The following is an 11395-nucleotide window of genomic DNA, read 5'->3' on the forward strand; positions in this document are numbered from 1 at the left end:
TTTGGGGTGTTTGATGGGACGAAAATTCGTTCCTATCTAAGCCCATTTTGATGGAAAAATACCATCTGTTCCCTCATCTGATGAGCAACTTTAGCACTAAAAGCACATGTTTAATATCTTTATGACAAAAACACAGTGGGGAACGGATGGTGACGTAATCCTTTGAAAATATACCAAAAGGGGAACAGATTTGGAACATTAAATACACCTGCTCCACTAACTCAATCTCTCTGACCACTTTTCAGGAAACGTTGAAAAGAAGTTTCCATAAAGCATAATCGGAGCAGCAATCAAGCAAGAGGAAACGTGCGCAACAGGGAATAAACGATTCCTATTGGCTAAGAGGAAAGCAAGGCATGGAGAAAATCAAGAGGAAAGACAAATCTCAACAATAACTGTCTCATCCAGCCACTTGCGCCCCTCAAAGCACGGTTCACACCGCCCTTTTCAGGCAGTCAAGAAAACAACTACAAGGGAATTACGCATTTTGCCACTCGTTCTTCTGCCTATAAATAGGACGTCCCAGCAAGAAGAACAATATCGAATTCCTTAAGAAGAGATCACTTAGTTTATTTTGTAGTTTTTCTTTTGTATAGTTTTAGCTGTAGTTAAGTGACAAACCTTCTCCTTTATTCTATATCACCCACCTGAGACTCCTCACGAGCAGCAACCATATTCTCCATTTTTCATTTTCTTGTAACCTAATTTGTTTCCAATTAAATACAAGTGTTATTTGTCTCATTTCCACTCGTTATCTCTAAACTGAATCTCGGGTCTATGGGATTTCAGTTCAGAATAATTATGTTTAAAGTAGTAGCCATGGGCTAAACTATCTGTGGAACGGAAAAGCTGCAAAGTTCTTAAAGAATTATTTTCAAAACTTTTATACTGAGTTTTTGTATTTCTCTGGTTAAGTAAGCTATATTCATTGCGTATTAATGGAAATTGAACACATACTGAGAGAGAAACTTCCATAAGGAAGGGATTTCAGACAGCTTAACCTGAGAGGGAAGGCAATTTTGTGGAAACAATACTGCTGGTTGCCTTAGGAATAAGGGACCACCTCGTTCATTTGAAGGTTCTGTACTAAGTAACAATTGGAGTCAAGGGAGCCATAAGAATATGGAAAGTTGTGAGCCATTTAGTCCATGAGCTGAGGAATCAGAGTTGGCAGTTAAGAGACTGGAACAAATACAAAAGTGTTAAGTCTTGAGCAGAGAAAATAGCTATTTAAGAATGGAACAGTGAATCCGTTCCTTGTGTTAAAACTATTTTTAAACCATCCATCTTGTTGTCTCTTAATTACTGTTATTACTGTTGTTATTTTTGCTTTATTCAATCTTGTATCTACAAATCTCCAATGATTATTGTCGTGCCTTCTTTCACCAAGAAAGATTACATATATAACGACGCGAGGAGCTGTTTGCTGTCAGATTAAACCTACTGTTCTTGAGAAACGTTGTCAAGACAGTAAGGAACGTTTGAACAAACAGGTCAATTACTAACATTTCTTTTCATTTTCATTCTTTTTAAAATAGTTTAAGGCATTAATTAGAGCTACATCCTCGTGGGAACGATAATCTGGGCATTAACACTCCTATTTATTACTTGATGCGTGCACTTGGGTTGAAATTAAGAGAACGAATGTGTTTTCTCTTACTGAACTAAACAAAGGAACAACATTCATCATAATATTTTAATCAACCAACAAGGTTTTGACCCAACAGGCACCCCGTGAAGCCTCACGATATCGCAAACATCTAGCTTGGCCAACTGCTCTATAGAGAAGCTCACTTTAACCGGAAGAAAATGGGCAGACTTAGTCAATCTGTCCACAATGACCCAGATCGGGTCACAACCAGCCTGAGTCTGAGGCAGTCCCACTACGAAGTCCATGGAAATGCTCTCTCATTTCCATTACGGAATCTCAAGAGGTTGAAGCTTACCAGACGACTTCTGGCGTTCAATCTTTACCTTCTGACATCTCAAACATTTGGACACATATACCGCTATGTTCTTCTCCATACCCGACCACCAAAAATTTCTCTTCAAGTCCTGATACATCTTTATAACTCCAGGGTGGATAGTGAATCAGCCCTTTGAGCCTCTGTCAACACCCCTCTCGGTCAAAGGACCTCGAGGAATTACAATCTTCATCTGGAATATTATCAACTCATTTTTATTCCAAGACACACCATCTTAGTTCTTCACATAATTCAGACACTTTCTTTGCACTTGCGCCTCTTTGATATTCTCCATTAGCTCATTCTCTACTCTTATCGTCTTTATCTCGAGAAGTGCACCCCCAACAGAGAGGTCACTATCAGATCTTGAACTTCTCAATAACATCAAAATCGTCATTCGATTCTCTGGAATCACCAGTCACTTTATTAATAGAGGTGACCTGACCCTACATACTCTATATTCTATTCCTCACAATAACTTGGGTAAGTTTAGGTCCTATTCCATGACTGTAACCTCGACTTGACTTACAGTTTTATAAATCATTATTCTCCAAATAAAATCCTATTCCTTTCACAGTACGAAATCATAATCATGTTCATTTCAATCAATACATGTTGGCTAACATGCTAATTCACATAGTAATGTACCTTAGTTCACGTACACCTGCAAAATTTTCAATTCCAATAACATAATAAATCAAATACTCCATACAATCGTATACCTCAATCTCCATGGCATCTTACCTTTCATGCCAAACTTGGCATATCACTCTTCGTATATTTTACGCATCCCACCACTTGGTGTTTGGAGAGTATAAACTCATATTTCAAGTCTCCTTATGCATTACTATAACATGTGGCAAACTGAAATTGATTGATCTGTGCACCTCGTGCACCCGGGCCACCCGATGAGTCAAACTCAAATCGATGCCCTCATGGGACTTCCAAGAGTCAACACTCTTAGGATCCAATCCCCAAAGGAAAGCCCATGACATAGATTATCGGCCAAAGAACAATAAGGCATACCAGCCTCCTGTGTACCTCGTACACAAAGACCACTCAATGAATCACACATCAACTGAGCGTCTGATGGAACTCCTCAGAGGCAACCTCTTCGGATACATCCCCTCCCGGGATAATCCACAATACAATGATGGCCAATAACCCACTCAATCAACCTAGTTCCTCAGGTCATATTGTCAAACACTACAATACAACATTCAACACACAATTTCTCAACAGCCTGTCCATTATAACACCTAGGGGTGTTCATCAACCGATCCAAACCGATTCAAACCGCAGTAACCGAACCGAAAAACCGATAACCGAATAAACCGAAAACCGAAAAACCGAGAACCGAATAAAAACCGCAAATATTAATTGGATTGGATCGGTTTTTGGATGGGTTGATGAAAACCGATCCAATCCAAACCGATCCAATATATTAATTCCCCTCTACTTACTTGGGTCTTTCCTCCCATCATAGCCCAAATTTTTTTAAACCCAAGACCTATTAACCCATCAACTAAACCCAAGAAAAAACCTAGTCACATCTCATCAACAAAAATTTATTTGTGTAAAGCTTCATATCTCATTGCCAAAACAAAAATTATATTATCATTTACTTTTCTGTTTAATTTTTTTTTACAAAGCCTATTATACAAAAAAATGTTATTTGCACAATAACTATAAAACAAATTTTAAGATTTTCAAAAAACCGAAAACCGATCCAATCCAAACCGAAAAAAATTGGATTGGATCGGATCGGATTTGAAAAAAAATCCAAACCGAATGGATGATGACATGATCAAACCGAAGAGATTGGATCGGATGATTTTTCCTTCCAAAACCGATCCAATCCAGACCGCGAACAACCCTAATAACTCCTCGCAATTCTAAATTATGTATTAAAATATTAAATGAGTAATTAAGTGAAGAATTGGTGAAAATCCTGAAGATTAGGCCAAAATACAAAGAAAAGGCAAAATGGTAATTAGCCAACATGCAACCCTATGAAGATAAAAATTGAGTAGAAAGTCTCAGATGGTAAAAATAACCCTGGAAATGGATTCAGAACAAAAAAATTGAGTGTTTAGGTATGTTTCAGAAAAATCAGTGAATAGTGTTTTTACTAGGTAAAAATATCGCGGTACGATTACCCCGTAAAACGTGCCGATTGAGTTTTGAGCTCTAGGTTTGAAAATAAGTTATAAATGATTCATAGAGCTAGGAAATATAATTTTTGATGAAATTTGATGGAAATAAGTTAGCTTGGGGAAGCGTGCCAACGGCGCGCGCAACAGCTTAAAACAGCATTTTCCCTGAACGACCGGAAAACTCAGGATTCATGTGATCAAGTATCATTAAAGGAGAATGGTTAATGTTAAAAATTAGAGTTTCTAAATAGGTTTTGAATTTGTGGACGGTTAGTGGAATCAGAGGAAAATTCGTGTTAGTTTTAGATCGCGTGAGGTGGTGGTGGGACCTACCCCACTCAAATCCACTTAAGCCACATCATCCCCTCACTATTCATCATCATCTTCTCTCCCTTTTCCCCTTGCAAACCCGCGCCAACAGCCCCTCCACCACCATCTTTGTGCAAAATTTTCAATTTCTCCACCGAATCCATCGATTTTTGTCTTGAAACTTGATGGAAAACACCTCTTAAAGCCATTGGTAGTACTCTTTGGCCTTGAAACCGTCTCCTTGGTGAGATCCAAGCCAAAATAAGTTAAGAATTTGTTGAGGAAAGTTGATGTTCATGGAGTCATTTGGCCTTCCATTGCTTGGATAAGTCTTGGAGGAGTATCAAGCCTTGATTGTGAGTATGTTTCTATACCATTTCCATGGTTTATTTGTGGATCACATTTATGAACCCTAAACCTTGAATTGTTGATGTGTGATGTTAGAGAGCTCAAATAGAAAATGTGTATTAGATGATAATGTCTTAGAATGGGGTGTTAGAGCTAGAAATGCCATGAAAATTTTAGGTGAAAAATATGATTTTGTAACTTAGAATATTTTGAGGTGTCATGACTTGAATTTTGAAAATGCATTAGGGTTTTATTGGTGAGTAGTTGGATGATTATATGTTGATATAATGGTATTGTGTGAAGTGTGGAAGGGTTGAAAATTGAATGAAATCCCTTGGAATTACATAGGTAACAATTCGGCCATTTAGGGAAGTTTAGGGAATTGAAGTTATTTACATTGCTTGGATGATGTTTCAAGTGTTAAATGGTATTTAGATGGGTTGTGTGGTGGTTGGAAAGTGGAAGAATCAATGAAAAATAATAAATGGTGTTAAGGGTCATAAAGGATCCTAGAGTGAATTATTAAGCAAAACGGTTCTTAAAAGGCGTAAAATGGAAAAACGGCACTTGATTTAGCCTTTTGGCAACCTATAGTTTGGCCCTTTAGCTTATGCTGGGTTGTTCTTTCATTGAGCTCTTCATTTCTTCGAACACAAGTCCGCATCAAATAAAATAATTGTAAAGAACCAATAAAGTCAATTAATGATTTCATATTTCTCTAACACGTTCCCTGAGACAAGAGTTTATTAAGCTTGAAAGGATTGACAATGCATAAGCCCCTTCTACCTATGCTACAAACTCTATTACAAAACTCCATAATATTTAATTATTTATTAATAAAATGGTATAAGAGAGGATCGAACTCAGTGGAGGCCAATTAATCGTTTTATATTTCTCTAACAATAATAACAACATTTTTTGCTCTTCCATAGATAAATATATTAATTAATCACATGAAGAGGAAAAACTAAATGAATTTAATGTGGCGGGCATTCAAAATTTACGTTAGTGTGATAATATTTTTATACAACTCACAAGTTATCTTCCCTTGTACACGGGTTTTTTTATAATTTATATTAAAAGTTTGCTTTGTTTAATCATTATTTTATATAAATTAGATTCACTAAATATTTTTTTTCTAAATAATTTTATGTAAGTGAATAGAATGTTGAAATTTAAAATCAATTTCCTTTTATATTGTATCTTTCATTTAATGTTTGATTTTCTTTTTGTGAAATAACTTATTTTATTGTTAATACTTCCATTTACATATTTTATTATATTATAAATAACTAAATCTCGTAATAATTATTATTATTAATTTAATTATCGATATTAGCAATTGCTTCTAAAGATAATTTTATTATTATTATTATTATTAATTACCATCACCACTACTGTAACACCCTGTATATATCCGGTAGTGTTATCATTACATCGTATTAAGCTACGCTTAATTAAAAATGCGGAATATTTTTTTCTTTTCAATTATGACGTCATTATCAATTACCAACTTGATTACTTAATCAATTTCATAAAATATCGCCTGAATGTAAATTGCAATAAGACATCTACTGAAATACCTCAATATATAAATAAGTGAATATCTAAGTCACGACATTACATCACGTAATCCGGACAATATCCTGATACATTAATACAACTCTAATTAAAACAAGACATAACAAGTCTACGTGGCATGGACAATCTTCATGCTCACCAAATCAACAGCGTCTCAACAAGATAATCCAAAAACATAAAATGAAGCTAAAAGCATATAAGCAGCAAGCATATCCAGCATCCAACAAGTCAGCATATAATATCATCAATATCTAACTCAGCTCCGGCCTCCTGCCGCCTGAGGTCTCAACATTTCCTGACCCTGTAATAAGCATTCCCCAAACGTGGGGTGAGATCTCTAAACCAGAAATCTCAGTAAGATTAGGGGTCCTCAAGGATCTTCCACCCCAAGCTCACTTACACATGAAATATAAGTTCTAAAAGCATTTATATCAATATCAGTTCCAAAACTATGCAGTGCAACAGATATTCATGCCATGTGTGTTTATCACTATTCTACTGGCCAGAGAAATGCAGGAATACGTCTATACCTACATGTAGTACAAGGAACACCGCTTGCACCTCATCCACAGCCTCACCATATTGTATGTACCACATACTCAGGCTTACCGTATAGGTGGAACACCACATGCATATCATAAAGGCACTAGCATATAACAGCTCAACAGCATTTCCAAAACATCAAAAGCATGTAACACAGCATGCATATAACCATACCCCCATGGGACATGGTGGAACCACAACATGGCTAAACCGAGGACATGAAAGCTTACCTTGCAAGATCACTATCCAATGCCAAGAGTCCTCACAGCTCAAGTCCAACACACAGCAGATCACAATCTGATTTAGGACCAGCAAGTGTATCAACATACATAGCTCAAAAGCATTAACATAAAGACTACGTTCTCCTTTTACGATTTACGTCTTAAGGCTTCCAACAAAGCCCCAAGCCCTTAATCACATGATTCTGACTTAGTTCATTAATTACAGAAGTTCAACTTCATCAATCTAGGGTCCACAAACTCGCAATAGCCTACTGTACCCACAGCACAGCTACTGTTCTTCGAAATCCCAGAATATCCGGATATTCCTCAGGGACATATCCGGATATCCAATATCCGGATATCTTACTGACAATATCCAGATATCCAATATCCGGATATCCAGATCCCCATATCCAGATATCAATATCCGGATATCAATATCCGGATATTTCACGGGCAAATATCCGGATATTTCGCGACAGAATGCAGTTTCTGCATTTCGCGAAGATATCCTTCAAAGGTCCAACTTTTACAAGATATACACGTCCAAGGATTCATTTTTAAGCATATGCAGGTTCACATAGTTGTTGGTTACTCCATTTTTAACCATTAACATGCAAAGACATCACCTTTAACCTATCAAAACTCAAGATGAAGGGAGGGAACTTACTCAAGGCCTCAAAACAGAAAGTGAAGGTGCTCTTGGAGCTCACCCTTCAGCTCCAAGGTGCTGACTTGGTCCAAGCACGAAAATGGATCAACAAGAAGGGTTCCTCCTTCACAAAGGTGATACTTTGAAGCTCAAAAATGTCATTACCAAGGTTCTCATCAACCAACTCTCAAACTCAGCCCTTAACCCAAGAACTCAGAGGCCAAAGACAGCAAAAGGGACACTCTACCACCCTCACAAGGATCACTCACACAATGCCCAAGTGTTTAGATGAAAGAACAAGCATCAAAGGTGATTACTTGGTCAAGAATGGAGAAGGAAGCCAAGGAAAACCATTCTGGTCAGCCACACTCTACCAAGTCACGTATAGCATGAGTAGTTATCTAGGGTTTTGTGCAAATGAGAGTATATATAGCCACTTTAAAATAAAACACACAGCATTAACTTTAATTTCTACGCTTAGCATTTTAATCTCAAACTTTGGATTCTTAACCTACACAATTTTACAAGAATTGACATATTTTTATTATATTTTTCGGAGCACTTTTCCAGTACGCGCTTTTCATAGCCAGTATTAGTTTCTGGCACCAGTTCTCATTATTTGGACTTGAAACTCATTTTACAAGTCCTATATATTATTCTAGTAATTATCATGCACTTTTTATAATTTTCCGGGATACTTTTTCGGTACGCATTTATATCGACTAGCAAAACTGGTATCTGCACTTTTCTTCCGAAAAGCGACTTTCAGCATTCTTAATCACTTATCATAATTATTAAAGCCTCTTAATAATTATTATGGTCAATTATGGAATCATTTCTTAATTTAACATAATTAATCAGTTAAATTCCTTATTTAACGGTGCGGGTTCTTACAACTACCATCATCATCTAAATCAGTTGGATAAATTTATTGAGAAAACAATGGGCTCTCATATTAGCAGAAGAAAAGGGTACAGATTAGTTCAAATGCTTTGATCAATCTCGTAATATATGCAGTGGGTACCCTGTTCTTCGACTTATTCTTCCATACCTTCCTCTTCAGTCTCATAGTCATCAAATTCAAGCTCATTGTCAGAAAAATAATTGAGAGGGGCCTTAATTTGCGATGGGTTTGTTTAGAGTGTCGTCGCAAATTTGACAATCGGTGGAATACAATATCAATTCGCCATTTCAATGACAGCCATTTGTGACATTCTGATTCCATCGCAAGTAGCGACGGACCTGTTTATCCATCGCAAAATTTCATCGCAAACCCTATTTGCGACAGATATTGCCAATCACAAATAAGTTACTTTTTAGTAGTGTAACCTATGCGCTGATCAAGGACCCGAATTCGGGTCATAACATTATTTTTCCTTTCATTGTCGTTTCGTAAAATTTTAATGCGTATTATGATATATGCATTCTTAATTTATTGAAAATGATACTAGTTGCAATGAATATATTTATTTGGGAAATGTACTATGTCTCAGTTGAAAGCAAGAGACATATATGCAGTGGCGAACCCAGCTTTTTATGATAAGCGACAAAAGTAAAAAATATTATTATAAATCAAAGTACTTAAAATACAATACAGACCTAATATAAAGAAATTTGAAAAAAAAAATTATTACAGAAATTAAGATTACTTCACTTAACTCTTACTTTACGTGTTTTCATATCATTAAACTCTTCTATAATTTAATATGTGCTAAAACTCAAAACAAATTCTTTTTCAATGAATGTATCAAAGAATCATCAAAAATTTGTCCTATGCTTTCCAACAAAAAATAATTAAATAAATAAAGAGAAACAAATAGAAAAATAAGTCACACATATAAACACATGTCTAACAAATAAAAATAAGATATGTAGATGCATACAACACCCATAAGTCAAATAATATTTTTTTATGGAAATTTTGAAAATAGACAATTTTTTCAACGAGGAAAAAAAGAGGAAAAAATATAAAGAATAAAGACTTACTGTTAGTTGTGAAAGTCTTAAGAATCGATGGTGAGCGATTAATGATTTGGATTGGATAAGAAGTTAAGAAGGAGACAAAAGAGTAGCGAAATAGACTTGACAAATGAAAAAATGGAAGATTATAAAATTTTAAAAAATGAAAATAAAATCAAAAGCTATTACTTTATTACAGAATAACTAGATATTATTTTATTAAAAATAAAATAAATATAATTTGTTAAAAATTATGAACTGGGCTTAGAGGTCATGCCTAGTAAAATAGACTTGTAACCTATTTAAATCCCTCGGCAAAGATTTTATTTTAGGGATTTTTATTTTTTAATTTGAGGGGATTAATTTTTAAGACAAACAATCCACTAATACTATCAAAATGATATTTTGTATATATAATTTTAAAAAAAAAAATAATTAGGGAAGGGCGGATGACAACCTTAGCCCCTCTACCCCTAGGTCCACTCTTGGACAAATTTGAATTAAATCCTTTGCTTTTAACTTATTTTAAATGAAAAAGAAAATTGGCAAAATTATTGATATTTGTTGCCTTGCTAACAGTTATGCAAGCTATGTGCGCAAGTATACGCGACAACAAGTAATATAGGGCTTGTTTGAGTCACAGTTATCGTTCCCACAAAGATCTTTTGGCAAAAATTTCAAAAACACAAAGTGCAAATGCTTAAACTGAATTTATGAAAAGAAACATAAAAGCAAAACTAATCTAAAATAGCACTGACCATGTTACTCTATTTTTTTTAGAATTTTCTGAATTAATTTCTTTAGCTAAAGGATGGAAAATAGTAGAAAAGCAATTTAAGTATCTGATGTAAAAAAAAATTATATAAAAAATTGTAAAACAGAATGATGATTAAAAATTTAAAAATCAGAGGAACAGACAATTGCGTTGGTGAAAATGTTTAGAAAAATAGGTTGGTCTTTGGTTTACCTTTCCCACAGCAATGGATTGACTGCCAATTACATATTACTAAATTTAATTCCCAGTTAACGGATCACTCTCGTTGATTTTAATCTCTTAAAATCATTTTATCCCAAACAATCATTTACACATCTCTGTGCTAAATGTAGTGAGGACTCATGCATTTCAAGTCCAAAGTTACATGGTTGTTGTCCTTATCTCTAAGTGACAGCCCTTGAATAATTTCTTATTCAAGCCCATGTGCTTAATGCATTTTCCAGAAGTAGCCACCTCTCGATGACCTCTTCCTAACACAACATCTAACATCAGGCCTCAATTAAAGAATGTTTAAATATAAAGCATGGCATTAAACAACTGAGAATTAAATATTAACAATAGTAATTAGCAATCAACCATCACTGAGGTTCGGGTAACCTAAACCCAACCTTAAAAGGTTTAGCTCATGCCCATAAGGGTTGAGTTACAAAAACAGCAAACGAAACTTAAAAAGAAATTACAACTCTAATGGAAATTATGAGGCAGAAGCTATATCCACAAAATAGCTCTACTACATTGCTCAGAAAAAACTAACAAAAAAGAAAAATGTAAAAATGTAAAGATCAGAACAGACTACAACGAAAAATTGAAAAGATGGAGTGAAAAAGTTGCCTACAATGCTTTTCTCCTCTCTTTTATAACTGATGTTCCCACATACAGAGACGATT

Source organism: Gastrolobium bilobum, unplaced genomic scaffold (genome assembly GCF_033153095.1).
Source record: "Gastrolobium bilobum isolate Gb01-03AN ecotype WA unplaced genomic scaffold, APGP_CSIRO_Gbil_v1 utg3997, whole genome shotgun sequence".
Lineage (NCBI taxonomy): Eukaryota > Viridiplantae > Streptophyta > Magnoliopsida > Fabales > Fabaceae > Gastrolobium > Gastrolobium bilobum.